Genomic DNA, 26,469 nt, shown 5'->3' on the forward strand with positions numbered 1-26,469 from the left:
CAGACCCCTTCCATAGGCTATAGGGAATAGGAATTAAGGCCTATTCAAATTAACGCTGCAATTGGGGTTTCATTGTTCCCCTCCACCCACCCACGCACCCCCCAAAAAACATCTTTACAATCTAGAGAAGTCTTTGCCATCCTGGCACCTATTTTCTGGACATTTGCAGCGATTTCCTCCGGTATAGATTTGATGGGGAAATCAAGTGAACGGTATGAGAAAGGCCTGGATGTCATTCTGTGGTCGTTTCATAAATTAATCTAACAATTTCTGGGCGGCGGGGGGCTCGGTGTACAATACCACATGCTCCTAATATGATTCCATAACAGGGTGAGTGGATTAGTGCATGGGGAGAGGATCGATGTTCTTGCCGCCTCTCACAATGGGACATCAGAGTGCATTGTGGGATCTCCCCAGGAAGCCAGTGCAGCCTCTTCGTTTACGCAGCACATCAGCTGTTTCATGTTTGGGGTCAGGATCACAACTCTTCGGTGCTCCAGGATTAAACACTGGCATTAAAGCAGGAAGGATCTGAGCTCAGAAAACAGTTCCTTCAAACAGGATGTTGTGTGGCCCAGCTGTGGTTTGAGAGTGATCTGGGTCTCTGCAGAGAGAAAGAGGGTCCTGACGGTACCTATCAACTCTCTCCTTTCGGGAGGCAAGCACCACTTTTACGTACTACATTTTATAATTTTCAGGCTTTCCACCACAAAAATAATTTGCTGTCATCTACATTATTTAACCAAGGAGAACTATTTATATTTAAATTATGTTGACCCCAAGCATGTATTCAAATAATACGTAACACACTAGGGAAAATCCACAAACATTTGTTTTAGTCTGATACAAACATATGTGAATTCTGATGCAAACATTTTTAACACATTCTTCTAACGAAAATTCATGAATACAAAGAAACCTGGTGAAAATAAAATGGATGGAGAACCCTAACTCTTGATGACAACACCAATTGTATTGCATTGAAACCTTCATTCAATCCATTAATTCATAACCCAATTCCAAAAGAAGATAATGAACTGAGAGTGAAATGGGTATAGAAAAAAATTCCTCCCCAGTTCTACGCATGTGACCAAAGATGTGTCCTATTTACCCAATAATCCTTTAGTGTTTACAACTTCTGAGCTACAGAGAGCATTATTGGACCAGCCTAACAGCAAGGCTCCTGGCCCGTACAGCTCACCGGCAGATTTATTTAAGAACGACCTAGAAATCTGAACACCTTTATTGATTAAAATCTTCAATGAAATTAACATCACGTATAACATTCCTAATAGCTGGAGCGGAGCTATCAATAAAACACTGCTTGGCAAAAATATATGCAAAGATTATTTGTTACTGTATGGAAGAAAGGGTAATTGAACAAAATATCTTAACAGAGGCCAGGCTGGGTTCCTAAAAGGTGTTTCGACCACCGACCAGATCTACCAAGATTAATCAGGCTAAAAGGGTAAACTATTTATTTAGTCTTTGTAGATTTTCAGAGAGCATTTTTTACGGTCCCATGCCTTCCATTATGGCATACCCTATTAAGAATCCGTATATTCCACGATGTGTGAGTTATATTGATATATTTCACGGTGTGTGAGTTATATAGTAACAATGACGCCTTGATTCTTTGGGGCATGAATGGCGAATGCACACATCTGGACTCGGTTAATATGTTTACTCTTTCATTTTATATATATTGTATTGCATTTAAATGTTTGCATGGCCTAGTTCCACGTACCTTTCTGATCTCTTTTTACTCTCCGTCTCGATCTCTGAGATATGAATCTCAATTTCCTTTATCCGTCCTGTGCCCAATCCTGCTTTCGCTCATGTTCGCTACTTCATCAAAATATTGCAATTAACTTCCATTTCCCATTAGATCACTTTCCTCTCTTCCGCTCTTTCACTCCGACTAAAAAAAAATCTTCTTTCGTAACCTTCTGGGTATCATGCCATTTTTAAGCCTGTCCATCGCTTTGGCAAAAGCGCTGTACAAATTCAATAAAATCCAAGTAAAAAAAACTACAAATATCAACAAGAGGGCCAGACAAGAGTTTGGGCCTCATCACGAGTCTGGCGGTAACCCTTAAATGCGGCGGTAGCGCTATTACCACCGCATTTAAGGGTCGGCCAGATCATGACCTTGGCGGATTTCCCCCCAGCTATGAGCTGGGGGGAAATCCATGGCAAATTTGCTGATTTTCGGCGCGTTTGCCGCCAGCGAGAAATCCACCGGCAGTAATAGCGTGAATTTTCTTCATTGGGCCTAATGGGGAATGAGGAATTCCCGAATAATCCCAATGGGGAATGGGCAATAACCGTTCCGCCAAACCCGTGATCCGGCGCTAATATCGCTGGGGGGTTTGGAAGAAGGGCTATTAGCGCTGGCGCTAATAGCGCCGGCGTTACCGCCCAAATCGTGATGAGGACCTTTGTCTTGGTGGCTCTGTTGCTATTGCTATATATTCACGATTTAGCCTTTGTCATTAACAACTTTGACTCAGATGCCCCATTATTGGGTGGAAATAATGGCTTTTATTATTTACATGTGATGCTATCCTCATTTCTAAGATGCAAATGGGTTTACAGCGTCAAATAAACCCTTTTGCGGACAAATGTTAGGAAAAGGGATTGACCATAAATATTACCAAAACTATAACTAAGACATACCGGGCAACTGGTTCTGCACGGTTGGACACTCCCAGGCTGGACACTCCCAAATGTAAGTTAAAGAATGTGGAGTTTGGGTAAACAGTAATCTGAAGTCGTCATCAATGATTAAATAGAGTGGTATAATCCCAGCAAAAAGCGGCAGGACCGTTGTAAACGATGCCACGCACTTTGGGGGCAAAACGTTATTGCACGCCCTGAACATTTACAAAGCCCAAGCAATTCCAGCGGTCACTTTTGGAGCAAAACTCTGGGGTATACTAGTTGTACAAATATCCAGGTGAGAGCGAACAAAACCATCAAGCATATAGAGGCCCTCGCTAACCCCTTCACTTTAGAACTAGGTATTGCCGTAATAAAGTTTAACATCATGCTGAAACCCCTTCTCTTTTGGCTAAATATATTGAACACTGATGAATTATCAGCATATAGGGAGGGGCTACGCAATGTACCGTAGATGCAAGGATGAAAGACACGGCCATGGGTCAGCTTTGATAAGAAAAAGTTTTGGTCTTCAAACCCTATGGGATGAATCTTGTAAGCATGGAGCTTCCTCGAAATCAATATTCATCTCTTTCTTTAATGATTGGGTGCTAAAAGAAGAGTTGGACATATGCTATTTACAGCGTCCATCTTCTAAGTATATACTAAGAAAGCAGTGTATAGGCATGGATGACTATGTTGATTTGCCATGCACTAAGAATAAAGAACATCCTTGTGTAAAACTGCATCTAGGCATTTTGCCGTTTGGCAATTTCACTAGACATTGGGATACTGGCTTTCCATCTAAATGCCCCCTTTGTGAAACATGCGAGGAAGATTAGTCCCTTTTCTATTCTCATGATAACCGTAGGCACACCTGGCATAAACTAATACTGAATTCTTATGGTATCAAATCAAGGAGGTAGCTATTGCGCTGTTCAGGCCTTCTGGTTCCCTTTTTTGTGTTTGATGCTGTCCCAACTTTCTTGATAAAAGCATTTGTATGTGGAAGGAAACGAACAAAAGAGTAAGCAACTACGCTTTATGAATTTTAGAACTTTTCCGAAAAATCATTAACAAATGAATTATGAATTGCACTATTTCAAATGAATTGGCACGCTGGCACTTTACACTTGTTTTTACAGCATGCATTGTATGTATTTACATATATTTTCACATCTTTGGCGTCAGCATTTAATTGATTGTATAAATACCTATTATAATTGTTATTTTGTGCTTTTATGGCATATGACGAAATAAAGCTGTAATTGATCCTGTGCAGGTCTTTCCATTGCAGCTGGTGCGGAAGAGATCTTTCCCTCATCCCCTGCCCCCTGACCTACCCTGACCTGGCTCTTCGAGGGAGCGGGGACCTCCCTTCACTCCCTTTCCTGCTTCATGTTCCTTGGAAGGGGTGGGGTGTGTCCCCTTCATCCCTGTCCCAGCTCAGGTCCCCATCCTTGGGAAGCAGCCCGCGGTTCCATAGAACGCGGGCTGAGATCAGAGAATTCAGCCTGCATTCTGCAGAATCTGATTGGCTGCGCCCCCCACCCCGGGTGCTAATAGCTCTTATTCTCACCCAGTTGAATGGTACGCAGTTTATCAGCCTCAGAAGGATGTAGGGGTGATAAACTCTGCTGGGATTGGAACTTATGAAGGGCTCGCTGGCTTCCATGTCTTAGGCAAGCGCTTCACCCACGAGGTATTCACCCGTGCCGTGGCCATCATCAGCACATTAAGTGACACTGAGGATCCTCAAATGGACATTACCTTTTAAATTCAGTGCAGTCTATGCTTTCCATTGCCGTGCTCCTGTTTTGGGATGATTCTATCATCTATCAATTATGTTTTGGGCTCAGCCTTTTTGGTATTTGTCATACTCGGGTGTGAAAGGCTCTCTGGTTGATGACGGGCCCTCTTTTCCGATCTTCCTGGACTGTTGTTTACTAGTTCTGCTTTGGTCACTTTCACTGCACACTTTCTATCAGGGTTGGTCCACCGTGCTCATCAGATGCTCTTTCAGACATCCAAGAGTCTGACATTCTGCTGCTACCTTTCTAACGAGGGTCTAGAAATGTGCTGACATCTCTCCTGCACTCTCTGCCGTTACCTTATGGTGTCCAGGGGAGTCCATGCCACCTCGTTTTCAGTTCTAGTCTTGTATCTAGCAACCTGTGCCAACTGGGAATTGTAGTCTTGGTTTGTTCCTGTTGAACCAATTTGTCTAAATCATTTTATAACAATGATCTGTGAAAAGGATGCCTAGTAGACAACTATTCTGGCTGCAACTAACCAAATGAATTAGGATCGGGTCCCACTGCATTGTCCATAAGCCTATTAGAACCATCACATGCAAAGCGTATGTCTCTTGTGTTAGTCCTGTGGGGTCCCCCACGGGTCTTTCCTCTCTCCCTGGCTCTTTCCAATCTATCTCGGACTGCTTGCACCACCTCATAGCTCAATTCTCTGCCTCGTTTGAAACTTATATTGAGAATACGCAGACTGCCTCATGGATTGTGTGGCTCTACCCCAAACTCGGCTGCCATATCTTCTTGCCTGTCGAGCATCAATGACTTGGACATTGACAACAGTTTCTACCTCAACAGGTCAAAAATTGAAATGATCTACCTTGCCCCTCCATCCCTGACATTTACATGGACAGCTACCATGGGTACCACTCCTACATGGCAAGGAACTTGTGCATCACCTGCAATAGCTTACTCTTCTTCACACCTGTACATACAGGACATCGTCGGGATACCTCACTTCTGTCTGTGCATGCTGAAATATGCCTTGCCTTTCCTAAACATGTCTCAAAAAGGGGGCAGTCATGAGGGTGAGAATATGCTGTTTCGTCGAACCTGTTACATCGATGAACAACATATGAACAACATATACCCCAATTTCGAATTTGGGGAAAGGCCCAAAAATAGACAGAAACGATGTACATAAGGTGAATGGTCAGGTGGGTGGAGGATTTCTGGGGGGAACCCCCACATGAAGTAAAGGAGAAGAAAGAAAGGGTGGTACATGCCAAGAAGTGGATTAGAAGAAAAGGCAGATATGATGAAACCACATAGTTCCACAAGGGTCCTGGGGCTCTCCTGGGCAGACCACTGCAGCCGTCTATCCCTGGATCATCATATACTCTAAGCCCACTAGCTGCAAGTTATTCAAAACATGGCTGCCAGGCATATCGTGGGCTTGAGACCTGGAGGCCACATTTGATATGATCGGATATGTCATTTATAACGCGCCTCTACACAAGTGTTTCTAGGCGCGGCAAGACAAGGTAGGGAGACAGAGGGAGGCAAAGACAAACGATCTTACTAGGCCTTGTGTCATTCTGATCGTGCAAGTGCGACAGCGCAAAACTGCAGGGGTAAGGGAGCGGGGGAAGTGCCAGGGAAAGGAAAAGGGGAAGTGCTCTGAGTGAGTGCAGCCAGGGCAGTGCGGCTCTGGGTAAGTGCAAGAAAGCAGTGGGCTGTAGAGGTTACTCTGCCCTGGCTCCCCCTGGACAGGCAGATTAGCTTTAAGACCATGTGCATCATTCATCGAGCTAATGGGGGACTGGGTAGTGCATAATCAAGAGAAAATCATGAAGTTCTGCCTCACTAGGGTAGAAACCCCTTCTATCATCATTCCATTTGTCAGGAGGAAGAAATGTGGAGTCAGATTACTGAACAATGTGGGAGTCTTCCTTTGGGCTACCTCCACGCACCCTGAGAGAACTTGCGGTACACCTTCTGCTCAGCGAAATGCTGACGGCATTTCTGTTCAATAAATGTGTGTACTCCTGATGTGACCTAGAATACCGCAGTGGTGTCTCCTGAACTCGTTGACCTTGTAGGGATGGTTTAAGTCCCCGCCAATCATTAGTGGCCTGGTTTGCACCGATGTATTATCTTGGACACAATCATGCACTTACCTGTACGCATTGCCTCTTACTTCATATGTACTTCACTCTCCTTCCTCTCCCCCTCGTCTGCACCTAACTCAACTGGAACGTTCCAAGGCTCTGAATGAAGAAAAGCCTTCTTGTTCTCTCCTTCCTCTACCTTTTACCTCCTTGCCTCTAGAGGGCACTATGAAGAGTTTGTGCTCGCGGCTGGCACCTCATAACACAGGGTTCTCTCCACCCGGTGGCTCTCCAGATGTTTTGGACTATGACTCCCATGATCCTTCACTATTGACCATGCTGACGGAAGTTGGAGTGCAAAGGTTTCAGACCCCTGTACACAGCGATACATAAATACTACAACCCTGACTTGCACCCTTACATCTCTGAAGTTAAGCTTCTCAAAATAATTCCATTCCTTAGAGCAGGGAAAGCTACACCTCCCCATTCCTATCTTTCACTGTAAATCGGAGATATAAACTAACATATCAGTTTTCATCAACAATTGAAAAGTGCTAATGCCATACCGTCCTCACATATATATATATATATATATGTATATATATATATATATATATATATGTGAAATCAGACCCTTTGAGTTAGTGTGTGTATTCAGAATTGTTCCTGTGGGTGTTAACTCTCTCTGTATTTCGGCCTTCCAATTGCCTGCAGTAATCAACCCCTTGAGGTGCAGGCAATTAAACACTGACAGTTTACCAATATTAAGTGCCTCCTGCAACGCCTGAATCGAGATGAATGCATGACCTTTCCATAGTTGACCTACCATCTCTAGCCCAACCTTATACTAAGCTAGGAATCTCTGCCGGTCATGGAATCCGTCCATAACAAAAGGGGCTCACATATGACTTATTTTGGAAGCAATATTGTCACTCCTTTCATATGTGCCTGCCTTCTCCATATTTTTCCAAATCACACCCAGTATTGTATGGCTCCTGTTCCTTCACAGAAGATACTTCGCCAGAGCCCAGAGCCACTCCACTACCATAACCGGCCTCATCCAGTGGTCCTCCATATAAACCCACTATTTTGACACAGAGATGGGCGACTAGGACTCTCATTTGAAAGACTCGATACACCCCAAATATTTCAGGAGAATCAAGGTGTCGTCTGAAATCCTCTATTTTTTTCCACTGGCATAAGAATCGAGTCATCTTGCCACTTGCATCACGGAACATGTGTTCTGGGACCCTGACCGGTAGCATCTGGAATAGACAGGGGACCCTCGGTAGCACTTTCATTTTAAGAGCATTCAATCTTCCCATCTAGTACAGAGTATGTTTTCTCGATATGTCCAGGTCATCGCTCAGTTGTATGAGTAATGGAGGAGGTTTACCTCTACTAAACCTTCCAGTGTCCGTGACAGGGTTACCCCAAGGTAACTAAGACGGTCTCTCTGAATCTCCAGTTGTAGTTTCTGTAGATCACTAACATCGGAGTCTAGCTTTCTAGTAAATGGGAAAAGTATCGATTTATTAACGTGGGCTTTAAAACATGAGCGGGAACCGTATTTCTGTATCATTGACAGCGCTTCAGGGATGGAGGTAAGAGAATCCACCAGATGAAGCATCATATCGTTTGCATGCATTCCCAGTTTGAACTGTCTCTCCCCCACTTCTATACCTCGTACTTCTGATGCTTTCAGCCAGCGGTTCTAGGGACAAAAAAAAACGTAAGGGAGTGAGGGGCCAACCTTGACTTGTTCCCCTCTGTAGGCCGAATTGAGTCGACTTCTTCCCATGTACTACTACCCAAGCCCTCGGGGCTGGGTATAAAGGCTTTAGACCATTTAGGGTCTTCCTTCCAAACCCGTATGTTTCCCTTACCCCATTTACAAATTCCCAGTCCACCTGGTCAAAAGCTTTCTCGGCATCTAGGACTAGCAGTACTGGGTCTCCATTCTTCCCTCTGGACAGCATCTTCCACAGTGTATCCGCACCTTGTCACTCCGGGATAAACCCTACTTCATCAGAGCGCACTAATCTAGGTATCAGAGTCTCAAACCTTGAATCCAGTGTCCTGGTAAAGATAATTGCATCTACATTTAAGAGGGATATCGGTCTATAGGATTTACACTCAGCTAGGTCTTTCTCTTCGTTATGTACTACCGAAATCAGTGCATGGCGAAGCGAGGGAGGAGCCTCCCCCTTTTCAAAAGAAATGTTTAACTATTTTGCCTTTTGCGGCGCTGGTACTGCCATATATTGTTTATAGAACCCAATCCAGAATTCATCTTCACCCACGGCTTTCTCTGCTGGCATTCTACCATTGGCTGCTTTTAACTCCTCCTCCTTCTAATTTGTGATTCTAGTTAAAACCCTTGCTCCTCCATTAGTTTGGGAAGCTCTAGCTTATTCAGGAACTTGCCCCCTTCCTTCTCGTGAGTGCCCTCCCTTCCATGGGCCTGGTAATGTTGAATACTTTAAATGATAAGGCTTTATGAATGATCCCCACTCCTCTCTGTGCAATCCCCAAAGACCAGAACGTCTGACGCACCTGAGCCCCTGGGATTCGTCATACTTCCGCCTCCCTTTGCTTCCTTGCTGCAGAAGCAGTATGTCCAAACCCATGTTTTTAAACTCACTGGTGACCAGGCCTCTTTTAGTTGGCAAATGTATTCCCTTGACTTTGAGACTCCCCACCCTAAAATGCCCCCTCCACGGCCTGTGCGCCTACTTTGCAGGATTAATTCACCCTCCTCATTCCACCTCCAAACACCTCTTTACATCCACAAACTGACTCCTCCATTCCGCCACCATGGCTGGCAGGTATATGCCTGTTATACAGTGAATTGCACACGTGTAGACGGCATGCTGGCAAAAGTTCCCAAATGAGTTTCCCTCTATCTCTTCTAAGGGAAAGGTGTGCCTGGTCGGAAGGAATTTACTGCCCTGGTACTTTCCTCAAAGATGCAGGGCTATGTGGTGGTTCTCTTTCTCTGTACAAATCACTGCGGCTCCTCACTATATCCTCTCCGGCAGTATTAGAGAGCTGGTGAAGCACCGTTGCCACCTCTTCCCCCATTATTATTCAGAAGTCCTCCTTCCCAAGTTCAAATATCAGCACAAAAGGGTAGGCGCACTGGTATCTCACTCCCTTTGCTGTGAGCCATAGCGTAAGTTGATGACTCATCTCCTTCTGGTGAGCAGGAGACTCTTTGTCAAGAACTCTGCCTTCTCTGGTAATGGTGGAACTTCACTATGATAGATCTTGTCCCTCCATTTCGGTTTGCACTCGCCCTGTGCGCTCTACCATTTTGTATGCCTTTCCCCCTCCTCTTTATTCTGGGCATGTACTATCTCTTTGACCTTTGTTACCACATCGTTGGCCGACTCTTCTTTCGGTTCCTTTAGGCCAAATATCCGTAGGCTATTTCTCCTTTCTCTGTTTTCCAAATCCTCCACCTTTAAGAGCATGTCTGCCTCCTACACCTCTCGCTCAATCAACCTGGCATCACATCTCATAGCCAGCATATCGCTGTTGAGTTGGTGGTTATCCAAACCTTCACATTTTTCCTCCCGAACCTCCACTCTACCTCACAGGCATGTGTATGTCTCCCCGGAGTGCCTTTATCTCTTGTATTATACCTGTTACGTCTTCTTTGGTGGCCAGTTGGTCGCACTCTCTGCTGCCCACCCCGTTCAGGTGGGCGATCTCTTCTCAACCCTCCATTTTGTCCCCCCCCCCCACATCTGTACTGTACAGTTGCAGTGACAGGATGCCCTGGCTGTCTTTTTCTCCTTTCTTCCAGCGCACTTAATGTTATCTCTGGTTCACTACTAAGCACCCCTTCTACTTTCCATAGACTGCCACAGCGAACCCAAAATGGTGCCTGTAGCTCCTGGGACCAACAATAGTGGGGGATGCCCTCGTTGATCCTCTTTCAGCTTAACCTACTGTCGCCCCCTGAGCCCTATAGTCTCCTCTTCCTGTCAACCCCAGGTTATTCAGTCCTATCTGTTGGCTGCGAGCATAGGAGTCCCCCCAAGTTAGTCTGCTAGACACAAAGGAGGGTCAAAGTTCCATATATGAATCACTTCGCTCCATGCCCAACTTGCCCCTCAAGTCCCGCGGGCACCTTTGCAGGCAACAGCCATTCAGCATAATGGTTTCCGACCGCCTCCCCACCGTAGTCCTGCGCGGAGCCTACCAGCACTCCAGTTGTTTCAAGACTCTTCGGTTGTTGGCAGTGCGGACTATGAGGAGGACCCCTGTTGGTCACACATTCCGCTGGGCCCTCGAGACAGCTGCTCCCCAGCCACGCAATCGCTATGCTCTCTCCTGGGCCAGCGAGCCCATGAGCCATCACTCCATTCGCCTTGTCTCTCACTCCGCCGCCTTCCCCCTTGTGCGTTTCTTCCCTCTGCATCTCTACGGCCCACTGCCTCCCCTCCTGTTATCTGGTTTGCTTCCCCTCACGCTGTTACGTTCCGCCCTGCGTCCCGCTGCGCGGTGACGCAGGGCGTCCTAATAAAAGCCCCGCCCCCGCGTTCGGGAGGCAGTTCCGGGGCAGACCCAACATCAGCGTGGGAGTGCACTCATTCCAGCTCCCGCTGGAGCTGCGTCACAGGCCGCGCGGCCTCATTGATCAACTCCAGCCCCCGCGCGTAGGCCGCGGGCCCGCGAACTTAACACACGCTATTGCCAACAGTGCAATGTCTTCGCCAGTTACTCGGACCTCTTCCCTTTCACTCTTGACTAGGGTGGCCCAAGCAGGGCACTGACATATGCAGGGGTGGCATGAAGTACAAGCACACATACAGATAATGATCATAGTTTAGGATAATGGGGTGGCCAATCAAATTCCACTGGTAGCACGTGCCAGCCCAGCCCACTCCCTGGACACACCTCTACCCGGCTGTATGTGTGACAGAAACCTACAGGCTGCTGGCCATTCTGTGCCTGCTCTATTTGTGAGTTACTGTACGTCTGTTCTGTGCAAAGGATAGAAACTTGGAGGGCTACTGCCAATCTGTTCCTGTTCTCTGTGAGGAATTCTCGCAACGCTGCGGACGGCACACACTATGCCATCTGCGTGCAAAGAAAACACCCGCATCTGGGGCACTGGCCCAGGCTGGTCCTGTTTCTGGTTAAGGTCGGTTGCAGGGGGTCCATCACATCGCACGTGAAGAGACAGGGCTCAGTTTAGACAGGGCTTGTAGTCGGATTGGAATCACGTGCGGCAAACATCCGGGAACCGGGCCCTGCGTCACTGCTCCACTCTGCTTCCGCTTGGTGAGAAACTGAAACCTCTTGAGTAGTCAAAAGCATGACTCTGATTGGCCACGACCGCCTTTAAATGTAATTTAGACGGCGAAGAGCATCCCAAACGCAACACTCTCCAGAAAAATCTATCTTTTATGTGAACAAAAATGGCTTTGATTTTGGGAATTACAGATGCATTTCGGGATGTATACATTATTCAGATTAATCAGAAGCACTTTTCTGCCTGCAATCAACGTTTACGTCTCCTCGTGCACAACAAGCAACGTTCGAAAAGAAGGCCGGGGCCGTCTTTTTAGACTTTTGTGTGGAGTAGGTGCACCCCCTTTCCTTATTTGTGTCAGGAAAAAGTTAACACTGTAGCGGTCAGATTAAGCCCCCTCAAACACCAGCTGTGTTTGCAGTGCAGATTAAAGCCAGGTTCATTCTAATAGAACTCTAATGCGCCACCTTGTACCCACTGCAACCTCCTTATGAACCCATTTAAGGGTTTCTGGTGGTAAATCAGCCCACTTTGAGGATGAATTAAAGCATTTATAAAGCGCTCGCCTCAAAAAGAATTGTCCCTTGAGGGCTACAAAAAATTTATTTATACAGCCCAAATCAATGGTCCGCATTTTATCGTCCTCGGGAGGAGGAAGAGGCTCTCTAGATATCAGTTAAGGGTGACCAGATTTCCAAAAAAGAAAAACCGGGACGACCAACAACATAAAAGAGGGACGACCCCATTGAAGCCCACCAATTACTTCCCCTCCCCTAACACGCCCCCACAACCACCACCTAATCATATTTCCAGCACTTCTCCTTTCTATAAACTGTATATGATCTCATTTGTGTAGTTTTGTCTGTGAATCTTGGCATGTCAATTCAAAACAGGCGTTTGCTCTAATTGATATAACATGGCTTGCTGTACACCCATTTCCAAGTCAGTCTCTGTGGCACAGTTAGTAAGCATTGTGACTGGTACCTGAGAGATTGGGGGTTCAAGCCAATCCTGCGACATAAATATTCTGAAAATAATGGGAAAAAGAATTCCAGTTTTAATGACCATAGCCACTCATCCCTGCAAACCAGGGACGTGTTTTCCTACCGCCCCGCTCACCCTATATCAGCTGGCACAATTACCATTGATAAACATTTCCATTTCTGCATATGCACCTATTCAAAAATGCAGATACTACATCTTCACGTTTTAAATTGGAGCTCTTTGAGGTAATATGCAGGCATAGTACATGGCAGCCTGCAATAACTGCATGAAAGCCTGGAAATAATGATCATGTTGCAGGCCATTTGTGAAATCACAACTGACCTGTAATAAGAATATGAAATCACAAATGCTCTGTAATCAGTTATTACGGTTTTGTGACATCACAATGGCTGCTGCATGAGCCAGCCCAGAGCAGAAATCCAGCTCACACTGCAGCACTTAATTAAGCAATAATAAATGACGTGTTCCGCGGGCTTCACCGCTACCGGGCTCTTGAAGCCTGCAGAACACGTTGTTATTGCTATTAGGACCCTGAAGGCAAACCCTTGCGGTGCTAACAGCAATGGAAAATTGTTCGCAGCCGCGGCTTGGAAGAGTCAGGATTGCCATGGAAAATGAAGGCGGGGCTCCGCTCAGAGCCTCTCTTCCATGTCCATGGCTTGACCAGGAAGCCAAGCCAACAGCACAGCCTGGGCAGAGGAACCCTTTTTAGGAAAGTAGAGGGGTGGGGGTGTTCAGGGGCTGGGTTTGGGAGGCGGGAGGCAGGGGAGGAGGGAAAACCACCACAACGTGTGGAGGGCAGGTGCGTAGACCACACTGGGTGCTCTCAACCCGGGCTTGCATCAGTAGATTCAGCTCCGGGATTGGAGCAATCTGATTGGCTGCCGCAGCCACCCAGATTAGGGTGCTAGTTGAACTGTGACAAGCTTTTCAAATAACTTGCTTGTAAAATAGTTTACAGTGACACTTTACAGCCATGAGTTGACAAATAACTATTTATTGTAAAATGTTTAATATACGCACCGCTTCAGTTTAACACGTGGGAGCAAGAATCTGCATGTTATCGCTTATTTTGAAGCACAAAATGAAAACGTTTTTTCAATGCATTTTTATAAATGTTGCCTAAGCTATTATTCTGCAACACATTAAATGCTGCATATTAGCTCGTTTACATCGAAACAAATTTCACATTGATTATATGGATCAGCAAATAGAAAATCTCTTACATTAGATTAGGCAATGGGTTAGGTATTAAAGGAGATGACAGTGTGTGGCCGTGTATTATAAGGAATAAAATACCTGCTAGCGTACGTTATAAGGATATTGCAATTCACCTCAGAGTTCTGTGACCTTAAAAAGAAACTCAGCCGTCACCCTCGTTCCTCAGTCTATTTGGTCTCAGACCTCCTCAGTGACTTGCAATATCCTTATAACATACGATAGGGGGTACATTATCCCATACGTCATTACCCAAGTTCATGGTACTCTGTGTATAGCCGTCAGAAGGATGAAGGGCTGATATAGGTCACGTCTTGATTAAAACTTGTAATGTTCAGGTTTTTCCCATGTCGGAGGCGAGCGCTTAACGCATGAGTTAATGTTACATCTGCATTTTAGTATTAAAACTCTGCCATATATTTCATGAATCATTACATGACAAAGACATATCACAAATTCCCCTGCAAGGAACTGGCGGTTCTCTCTTTCCTGTTTTAAGCTCTAGCTGAGAGGTGAATCTGTTTTCATTGGTGGGTCAGTGGACAGTGCATTCCTATTGGAGGATCTCTTCCATGAGTGAGCCCATGTTAAAGGAGTGAGACTCCACGTGGCAGTGGCTGGGCTTCCTCCTCCACACGTCTGTGGATCTCTCATTGCCTTCCCTATGCAAGTAATCTCGTCCACACCACTGCCAATGGTGGCACTCAGAGTATGATGACAATCTGACTCCTTGTCCTTGGGACACCATTTTTCCAGTTCTGGGTTTTCATTTTAGAAATCATTGGTTATTGCAGGAAATGTGTTCCTGCAATAACCTATGGTCTAGACTAGAGGCCATTACATTGAACATTGATGATAAAATGGACTAACTAGAAGAAATATTTTGGTGCTCGAGCTTGGGATTACCTAAGAATACTTCCTTGCCACTTATAGGCTTGAGATGGCTTGATATCCTTAAGCACAATCCTTAAAGTTAGAAAGGGCACCTGTTTCGTAAATATAATGGCTACATGAGCAACATATATTAGATATGGCTATGCCACAAACGAACCCAAAGCAACTTCCTGTGGCCATTTTGGACCAAACCCATCTCCATCCGAAAGCCACAAGAGGCTCCTCTTGCAACACCAATCAGGAAGAAATCATCTCATCCCAGCAACAGCAGGGACAATATCAGAGAGACGGATGGACTAGGGATGAGGTGATAAGAGCATGTGTCATCCCTTCTGAACATCCTGGGGGTGTCCAGGTTAAGGGGGGGAACAGTGAAGGGTGAAGACCAGCCATTGACCAGTCCCTTTGCCTCTTCACCTATGAGCTTTTGCCTTTCTCCCTGTTGCTCCTGTGAGTACCCAAAGCTTACTAATTACTGTGCTGTCTCTCCACGCTGTGCTACCAACCTATAATGCATTCACTCCTGCTCCTCCTGCTGCTCATACTCACCTCTCCCTATGCTTTTTCCCACCACGCTACAACTTCCTCCTTTTCTATCTCTACTATAAAACTCACCACTCAAAGCTCCCACTACTGCATTTCTCTTCCGCCTCCTTCCGACGCGGATAGCATAGCTCAGTGGCAACGCGCTCGTCTTGGAAGCAAGATGACGCAAAGCAACACAGGTTTGAATCCTGTGTCCCCGCTTAGAAACCTCTTTGGTATTAAGCGTGTTATAAAAAAATATATAATTATAATAACAAACAAAACCAACAAGCTATCCATACCTACTCTAACATCTATCCACCTCACCTCTCTTTCTCTGAGACTCAACTTATCTTCTTTTCCTTACCTCATAAACTGGCTGTCCGGTCATTTGGTCGACAGACAAATCGCAATTTGGTCGAAAGACAAATGGTCGAATTTTTTTTTAATTTGATATATATTTTTCAGGTTTTCGTTTAGGAAAAAAAAGGGTTTTTAAGCAAAAAAAAGGGGGTTGGGGGAACCCCCCAAAAAAAAAAAAAAGTGAAAATACACACACAAAAAAATTCGACCATTTGTCTTTCCACCAAATTGTGTCGACCATTTGTCCTGTCGACCTTTTTTTTTCGACCAAATGACCTGTAACCCATAAACTGAACATTGCACTCTGGAATGGTCAGTCTGTATGCAACAAAACTTCCTTTATCACTGACTACTAGACCTTCTTACTGTCACTGAAACCTGGATTTCTCCATCTGACACTGCCACTTTGCCAGCCCTACATGACTCCAAACTATCCTGCATTCACTCTCCTCTCCTGGCTGGCACAGGTGGAGGCGTCGGACACCTACTCTCTTCCCACCTCAATGCCTGCCAAATCCCCAATGCCACTTCCTCTCCTACCTCTTTTGAATTCACCAACCCTACTATTGCTCTGCCTCACTCGGTTCGCATCATCTCCATCTATCGCCCTCCTGGTCCTACTGGATCACTCTTTGACGACCTTGGGAAACTCCTTGATTCTCTTTCCACTAAACATCAACTCATTCTCGTAGGTGACTTTAACCTTCCCTCTCCAACCACTTCTCAGAAATCTGAACTTCATTCTTTTCTTAGTGACCACGCTGTCCACTCTATCCATAACCTTCCTACCCACACAGGGGGTAACCCTTTGGATCTCTTATTCATCTCCATCTCTCTCTCAGCCACTAATGCTACTGTCACACCATCCATATATGATCATTCAATTGTTTCCACCACCATCCCCTTTCCTCCCTCTGACCTTTCATCATCAGGTGCTTCACCTATTACTAAAAGGAAATGTAAACATTCTGCCATTTCCCCCATTTTCTCCGACCTACGGTTCACACTCTCCTCCTTCACACCTGATACCTCTTCCACCAACACTGCTTTCTCCATCTTACAATCCCAACTATATGACTCGTTCTCCTCTCACTTCCCACTGCTTACTTTCACCCCTAAGTCTCAGCATCCTGAACCATGGGTCACCCCATTCATCCGCTCTCTCCGCACAGACATGCGTTGGCTGCTGCACAAATGGAGGCATCCCCACTCGCAGAAGGACCTGCAACTCTACCTCTCTGCCCTAAATGCTCTCAAGTCCACTCTTGATAAAGCTAAAAGGGAATTCAACCTAACCCTCATTTACTCTCACTCCAACCTTCCTCGCCGGCTGCAGGGCACCCTAAACTCACTCCGCACTCCTCATAAGTCTATGACTATCAACTCAGCTCTCACAGCTAATGACCTAGCTGAATACCTTGCTACAAAAAATACCAAAATTTGAGACTCTCTCTCTTGACCTTCCTCACACTCCCTCCTCATATTTTACACTCTGACTACACTGCCATCACTCTCTGTCTCCATATCATACTTTAGTCACAGTAATACTGATGACGTGATATCTTTTTTGACGAAGGCTAACCCCTCTTGTGCCCCATCAGACCCTCTTGCTCCTCAGGTAGCCAAGTCTATTGCACCTATTGTGTCCTCTTCAACCTTAGCTTCAACTCTGCTTGCTTTCCCTGTTTTCAAAACAGCCACAGTCATCCCTCTCCTAAAAAAGGCAAGGTGCTGACCCGAACCTACCGCACTACTCTAAAGTGTGTGAAAGGGTTGTGTTCAACCGTCTTACCAATTTATTAGACAACCACAACCTTTGAGACCCCCTACAAGCAGGTTTTCGCTCATGTCACTCCACGGAAACTGGTCTTGTGAATGTGTCCATCTTCATCAACTCTGCTAAGCATTCAAACCTATCCTCTATCCTAATTCTCCTTGGCCTGTCTGATAACTGTCACACTGTCGATCACTCTGATCTCCTTAATACTCTTTCTTCTTGGGATTAGCAATCAAGCCCTTGCCTGGATTCAATCCTACCTTGCACCTCACAAATTCTCTGTCTCCTGGAGCAGCAACACCTCAATTTACTCGTCTAACTGTTGGTGATCCACAAGGCTCTGTCTTGGGTCCACTTTTCTTTACACTCTACACTTCTGCTCTTAGGCTACTTATCTCCTCCTTTGGGTTCTCGTACCAACTCTTTAAAACCAACACCCAAATCTTCTTATCTTTTCCTGATCTCTCCATCAGAATTTCCAACTGTCTCTCTGCCAGTAAATATTGGATGACTTTGCACTCTCTGATGTTAAACACTACCAAAACAGAGGTACTCTTCTTCCCTGCCAAAAGCTCTCTCTCATCTCTTCCTCTGTCCATACAGCTAGAAGCCTCTGCATCATCTATGACCCTTCTCACACCATCACTACTTTCATCTAAAAAAACTAGAACAGCAGCTCGCCTCAACCTCCTAAATATCAGGAAAATCAGGCGCCTCCTTCCTTTCAAAAATGCCAAGCATCTCTTAACCACTGTTGTCTTCTTTAAACTGGACTACTCTGCCAGTATCCTCTTTGGTCTCCCCAACTATGCTTTCTGTCCTCTCGACAAGATCATTAACTTTGCTACCAGGACTCTCTTTGAACTCCCTCACTTCACACCTACTTCCTCATACCATCACCAGGCTAGAAGGCTGATGATACTAAACACGGCCAGATTTAAATGTCTTCTCCTCATTCAAAAAACTGTCCATGGTTAGGCACCACTATATCTATCCTCCTCTATCCAAATATATAAACCTTGCCGTAATCTCTGCTCTGCCCCCTCGACTACCCTTGTGGCTTCCCGCCCTCCCTTCGCTTCCTCTCGGTTCATCTCTTTCTCTATTCTTGCTCCATTTGTACAGAATTTTCTTCCCCGGACATCCGAGAAACAGTTCACACAGACTAAAAGTCTACCTCCTTGCCTCTGAGTTACCCTCTTAACGTACCTCTCATCTGCCTGCTTGCAAAATTGTTTCCCTCACCTCGAACCTGCCTCGGTCTCTCACTTCCTCTGCCTCCATTCTAGCACTTCACCCATCATGATCATGTCCTGAGCACAGCTGGCCGTACCGCCTACCTGCACTTAAAAGTTTCCAATGTTGGTTGTCCTTAATCTATGTATGTCCACTTATGTATTGTCCCTGGTGACTGTTCCATTTACTCCCCTCAACAATCTGGTCAGAATGCCCCTCAAACTCACCCATTGTAAGAAGCTCACTGCTTCCTGTTAAATCTGATTTCTTATCTGTTGTACGTTCTTTTGTGATCAAAAGAGCATTGTTCTTCCTGTATATAAATAAATAAATACAAAATAAATAAGTCGCGGCACTTTCAAAGAAAACAATTAACTATTTTTTAATATGGTGCAATTTAAAAATGATAATGAGGACGTGTTGGAGAAAAACATGAACACCTTTAAGCTGAAAGCAAAACGCTGGGGTTGGATACACAATTGGGAATATTGAGGCCAGCTGATACGCTATGGTAATAAACATAAATATATTATGAATTTTCCAAACAGAATCGCGTTGATTTCTTAACATTTCGGCAAAATCTTCTCCAAACCTTGGAAGTTAAGGGCCCCACAACGGGCAAAAATAAATCACACAGATTCTCGCCTAAGTAACAACACAGACGAGTTAGAAACCATCAAACGTCTGATTATAAAATGTTATACTTTATCTAAGGAGAGGATCCAATATTTTCGGTAACTAAGGGGGTTTAAGTTGAGGTCTTACTCATTTTTGGATGCATATTCAAAAGATTGTATACATTAAGATGAGGTTTGCTGTAACTCTTAAAGATAGATTAGGACTATGTTACAAGAACCCTTATTAATGAGTTACATCGAAGATGTTAATGCATTTTTATTTATCGTAGTTGCGGTTTAATGAGGAATGCAGTACTGATTTTTATATTTCATAATTTTATTTTTTAACAGGAAACGTTTATAATTTTGTATATAGTCCAAAAGGTTCAATGGTGACAATACTACTCTCAAGTAATACTACTCTCAAGTAATACAAAAAAGAAATCATTGGTGCCAGGTGCTAAGTGCAGAGCTCTCCTGTTTCTCAGGGCCATCCCTGGGAAGACCTCCAGTCCTGTTTTTTCCCTTTGGAATTTGCGACGTGTAGTATTGTCTTTTTTAATTTTTCAAATTTAGGAAAACGACAAGTCCCAGAGGTCCGTGCAAAAACAGGACTAGATGGCCGTCTCATGCGTGACCACGGGAAACATAAGAGTTCTGTAAGTGCAATTTGAATGATGGAAGTATACCAAAACTACACGATCCAGAATGCATTTATTTATTTAATGAAAGTCCTGGATTGGAAAATTGGTGTCCCTGTGATATGAAACTATACGTAGGGTGACCAAACGTCCTGCTTTTCCCGGGACTGTATCGGAATTTGGTGATCTGTCCCCCTTTCTCAAGATTATGTTCCCATTGGACACCGCAGTGGTCCCAGTTTTTGTAGTAGGTCTTCATAGCTGGCAGGCAGGAATGCACAATCTCTCACAGAAGAAATGCTGCATTTTACAACTTAAGATAGTGTTAGTTTGTGATAAATTAGATATAATATGCCTTTATTTGAACAGTAACACTTAAACGTCCTTCCCCGCAAACGCTACTGTAGTGTAATGTCTTGACAGCCACTTTTTCAAGAGTTAGTCCTACTTTCATGTTAGTTGCCCTGTCCCGGTTTTTTACTTTTTAAATCTGGCCACCCTAACTATATGATCAGCCATGGCAGGTCACAACCAATGAGACCCTAGTGGCCTTAGAAGCAGGGGTGCAGAACTGTCTCAATCTGTGTGGGTTCATAGTCTCCTCCATTATGTCACACTGACAAGTTGAGTATGGGACATTGGGTCATGTAAGGGCAGCTGCGATGAGTGAAGCAAAGTGTATTCTGGGACATGGAAACCCGTGGGGACATCAATGAAGAGTGAGATACTGGCCTCATAGTTCTGCAGTCATTCTGCATTGAAAGCGACAGAATGCATTATGGGAAATGTGAGTCAGTTAGGAATTGTGTGCCGCCTGGGAACGTTAGCCCTTGTGGGCCATCTGTTCTAAGTGAAAGCGTAGCGCATTCTGTGAAATACAGTCTCCTGTGACATCTGGGTTTGGTGACCGGAGAGCATCCTGGGACATGTAAAGTGGCAAGTCCTGTAGGGGTCGTTTGTATTCATTAAAGAAAAGTGGATTTTGGGACAAGTTATCTTGGGAGGTTTCTTTTTGAATTTGACAGGTAATTCTGCGCTATTTAGTGCTGTGGGAAAACGAGAACTTTGTACTTAGTAACAAGAGTTGGATTATGGGACATGTAGGCTTGTATGGAATTCTAAAATGAGTGAGCTAGAGGACATTTTACGACAAGTAGTCTTCAGGAGCCTCTGTAATAAGTGATTTGATTTGATATATTTATATTGCGCACTTTACGGACTAAACAGCATCTAAGCACAGGTTATACAATGTTCAACCTCTAACCAAAGATAATATGTCGCAAGAACAAACAACCCCCATTACTTAAAAAGGAAGATTTTCCGGGCTTTCCTAAAAGCCAGAAGAGATGCCAACTTGTGCAGCGATAATGGGAGGGATTATCTTAACTGCGGCCCGTAGACAGAAAAATATCTGTCCGCTCTGGACACAGAGCGGGTGGCAGGAATATTCAAGAGCTACTTATCGGCCCAGCAGAGAACACAAGTAGGTTGATAACAATAGCGGCTCTGGTGCATAGCTAGGGCTGTGGCCTGGGAGGCACGATGGCGGGACGAGGAGGGAGGGACACCTATGAGGGGGGATGGTTTGACTGGCGGCGGGCAGCGGAACACAGTGGTTTTGTGGGGCAGGGGAAGGGGGCTGACTGGCCCGCCCTGGGGAAGGAGGGGCTTCATCGACTATTGTTCGACTTCAGGAGTTCGCTGGCGAAGTTTGTGCAGAAAGAGTATAAGCATTCTATTAAAGTTGCATGGCATTGCACTATAGTATGTTGTTTGATTTTAAATGAAAACCAATATGTTCATAAGTTCTCTTGGGTGCGAGTCTTCTGGAATGGGGTTGTTTTCTGGTGTAGCGGTGGATTGTGGGGCTGGGGACATGGCCGAGCTGGCCCTCCCAGCTATGGACCAGCATGGAATATGTTTGGTTTGTGGTGTCACTAGGTGTAGGGGGCTCTTGGGGTCCCACCGCACAAGACAATATGGCATCTATGGGAGGTAAGTGGCCGGTGATGTCTTTTGTTGTAAGCGGTGGTACGGTCTCCTAAGGTGGATTTTAGTAGGTTGCGTCCTTGCGGAAAATTATGAACAAATAATTGTAGGCCCTTTGTAAAATGAATGAACATTGGCTCTTTTTATCTGGTCAGTTTTGTGCACATGGTTAAAGTGTGCTTGCCGTGCAGAAAAAAGAAACCCTTTTGCTATGCACGTACGTTTTTATTCTTGGAGCAGGCTCCAGGAGTGAAAATAGCAGTTTAGCTGCTGCATTAGCAGTAAACAGAGACCCTGGTTCATGTTGACATTTAGCCTGGATATTTAATGCCTGTCATGAAGTAATGTAACACCAAAATGTATAAAAGCTGTTTGTTCTCATAATAACTTCAGAGGCACGGACAAAGCAGTTGCTTGTTACCCGAGCTCTGCTTAAGCATATTATGAATAAACTATGGCTTTGAAGCCTTTGAAATCTTCTGTGCTGGTGTCTCGTTCTGCTGCTTATGGATACAGGACGGCATTATGAAACATATTGCCCACATCCTTTTGTCCAGTGCCCCCAGTGGCCAATTGATAAGGTGCCGGCCTATTAAGGACAGGATTGTGGGGTTCTTGCCCTGGCTGGGTGGTAGTTGGCCTTTGTAGTAATGGTGGTTTAGAGGCCAGGGTAGAGGCCAGGTTGGCCACACCTCCATTGTCAATTTGTGTTTGCCAATGTGCAAACTGGTACTGGTTATCCATATATACATGGTTGGGAGTATTGGCAGTATGTCTGGCTACTTTGGCGGTGATGGGTGATGCTAGGGGGTGCTTAGTTGGTCCTGTGTTGTGGAGCTGCGGTATGGTGCAGGCTAGCCGGGCTTCGTCCCCAAAGGGTGGGGTTGCAGAAGGTTCTCCTGTATTTTGGGGGAGCGGTAGTGGCGGTCACTTTACAGGGTGGCCTGTGTTTGGGACAGTTGTCCCCCTACGGGGTAGTCCCAGAACGAACAAATGGAGGATGTTGTTCTGACCAGTATGGGGCCAGAGGCCTTTTGGGGACTGCGGGGAGCTTGGTATTGTTCCCAGTGGACAGGTTCTTTTGCAGTTGTGTTCTTTGGGGGCTTGTGGGATAAGTGCTTGCCCTCCTGGTGTGTGTGTGGGAGCCCAGGGTGGTGCATGTGGGTGGGGGGTTGCCCGCTTGGAGAGACAAGTTTCCAGTTGAGGTGTTGTGGTGGGCCTGTGTGGTTAGTTGTTATTGGCTTGCGCCCTGGCAGCAGTCCTGGTGTTAGGAGCCATGGGGGAGTGAATTCCCTGTTGGAGTGGGGCTCAGGGTAGTTAGGGTCTGTGGGGGCTGGGGGAATTAGGATCTGGGGCTGCTGTAAAGCAGACCGTGGGTCTGTGAGCTCCTCCGGTATCGTTTCTTAAGGCCTGGCCCACCAGTGGTTGGTGGGCAGGTGTCAAGGATGACATTGGATAGCGGGTGGGCCCCTGGGATGCACTCCCCAGCAGTTGACCTCGTAGGTGTGTGGAAGCCCACAGTGTGGCCTCATGTGAGTTCATGTCACATCAGGGGTCGCTGTGGGGCTATTTTGTTCGACATGCAGCGGCGAGTGGGCTTCTTGGTCATCCCATTGCTTGTCGGGCATGGCGGCCAGTGATGTCGCCATATGAGGGGCTGGGCATTCTGTAGGAGGACGGGGGTCGAGGGGCACACCCCCTTCGTGGTTCTGGACCAGGTGGTCTGGGTTCCTGTGGCAAATGGGGGAGGACTATGTGGAATGAGAGTTTCCCCCTTCTGGGACCCCAGGCCAGTAAGGTACAGTGGCGAGGGGGGGCAGCCTCTCGCGGAGAGGGTCTTGGGCCGGTGGAGGTTCTGAGGAGGGGGGCTTGGGAAGGAGCAGGATCAGGAGGCAATAGGAAACGTGAGGAGAAAGGAAGCCTCCTGGTATCGCCCACTCCAAAATATGGTCATGGCGGGGGGACCTGGCCCAGCGTGGGGCCTCACCGCCGTGTATCACCCAAGGGGTGGTGGATTATAGTCCTCCTGGAACACATGGCAGTTGAGTATGACATGCAGTGGTTCGGTCTTGTGCTGGCGGTGGTACGCTTCGGCATCGTTGAGCAGACTGGGGGTTCTGTGTGGTCGTTGGCTCGCTGTGGGGGTCGGTATGGAGTGGGTGGAGTGAGGATGTGGTGGGGCATGCCTAGGGCATGGTCGTGTGGGCACCTGCCGGGGGGCTGAAACTATGGATGGGGGGCCCTTGCCCCATGCTATGTGATGGAGCCTCCAGTTTTCAGAGGTGTTTTCTAGGGGGCCTTAGGGCTGGAGGTTTGCCCATCGCAATAGGCAGACCATGGTAGCACGGTAGGGGTGCAGCCCCGTTCTGGGAGCGGCAATGGGATTCTGGGGTGTGTCCCATGGTTGTGGATTGCCAGTGTCCTGGTGGTTGGGTCATGGCTTGGCACGGGTCGGGAACAGGTCTAGCGTGTGATATGTATTATTAAAATATCTTGTCTTTTATCTCTGCAGGACACCCTGTGACGGAGGAAGCAGCTCCGGGGTATCCTGGTCGGTGGATGGTCGCCAGTGCGAGCCAGGCTTCTCTGAGTGGGGGGGTAAAGAGGGACATCAGAGGGGGTTAATATCTACAGGCCGCACAGACGGTGGAAGAGGGGTGCGTGGCTGGCCCAATAAGATGGAGGCGAGCCAGAAATTACTGGATGGCATATGCCACAGACACTGGTTGAACATTTTGGAGTTGTTTTGTGTTATGTTTGTACAATGTAAGGGTTGCACGATGATGAGTGGGAGGGGGACAACGGCTGAGGGGTGTTGCAGAGTGTGAAAGCTCTTGCTGGCCGCTGCCTCAGGCTAGAGAGGGGCGGGGCATACATTGAGGTGTTTCAAGAGATGGGCATAGAGACTGTGTGGAGATGGTGGGGAGGTTGCTCAGTGGCCCTGTGGCGATAGGTTGGAGCCCACTGCATTGAATTGATTTTTGCCTGAAACATTCTGGGTCCCTGGAGGGGATATTTATTGCTGATCTATGTTACGGTCCAAGGCTCAGCACGGAACGGTCGGGTGTCATGCCAGGGGCACAGTGAGCGGTCCTCACTGATCCATGAAAAGTGGGGGAGCCGGTCTGGGCGTCTTGACGGTTTCGGTGGTCACATATTTTCCTCAGGCCCATTCCTGGAGCGTGGGGGCGATGGCCATTGCCGCCCCCCCCACCCACTTTCCAGTAGGTAATAGATGATTAATGAAGATGATGTAATGAGAACGTATTGATGACGTAGCAGTTAATATCATTGAGCATATATGGCTTTGTCGCATTTTGGTGATTCAACAGCTATAATAAATGAGGCCTAATGCCTTCCAAAGAATATCTTTGTCTGGTGTCCCTCACTGGCCCTGCCGCCTGCGTCACCCATGAGAAATGTTATTAACCCAATATGGGGTGAGAACCATTTATGCACTTGAACCACAGGCACAGGATTTTAAAATCTATTCCCCGCCTGTCAGGCAGCCAGAGGAGGGCTATTCGGGATGCTGAGACTGAGGCCACTCTAGGGAGCTTGAGGATAAGTCTGAGGCCACGTTTTGGGCATTTTGTAATCTGTTAAATTGCTTTGCAGGAATGCCGCCTAGCAAGCAATTTGTGTAGCCCCAAATGTGTGTGGTTCCAAATTCTTCTCATTGTAGGCCAAGACCATACTGGGTCTATCAGACACAGACTGACTTCGATACAGGGCCATACAGTTGGTTATCCACACCCACACGATGAGGGATCCACAGGCGAGGGAATCGTTGACATGTGAGGCAGAATTCGTTCTAGACCCCTTGGATTATGCAAAAATCAAGACATGTGATGCCCTTTGTACACATAACAGTTATAAGAGGAATTTGACGCTGGCAGGGATGTGGGCGGAAGATTTGGGAATCACGCTAAATATTGAAGATATCTATGAATTCTTCTCTATGATTAAATACACCTCATGCAATCTGAAACATAGAGAAATGCAATTCAGGATCATTCACAGAACCTATGTCACCCTGACCAGATTATATGGGATGGGAATTGCATCGCCCGCAGTGTGTTGGTGGAAATGTGAAGGATTGGGTACAATGGGACATGTGTTTTAGTCATGGCAAAAGAGTGTGCCTTTCTGGTCTATGGTCTCTCATCAGCTGAGGGGCATACAGGGTATCACAATGACAATATCTCCCACATCAATGTTGTTTGGAATTGACATAAATGAATGGCATGCAGAAGCAATTGTCTACAGGCTTATGGATATAATACTTTTTATAGCTTGCAAAGCTATCCTTCTAGACGGGAAAGCGACAGCACCGCCGACCATGACCATAAACAAAATGGCGGATGCAATTATACAAAACATGTGCTGCAGAGCGTTTTGGGAACTCGCTGTTGCAT

Source organism: Ambystoma mexicanum, chromosome 9 (assembly GCF_040938575.1).
Source record: "Ambystoma mexicanum isolate Mex_15411 chromosome 9, UKY_AmexF1_1, whole genome shotgun sequence".
Classification (NCBI taxonomy): domain Eukaryota; kingdom Metazoa; phylum Chordata; class Amphibia; order Caudata; family Ambystomatidae; genus Ambystoma; species Ambystoma mexicanum.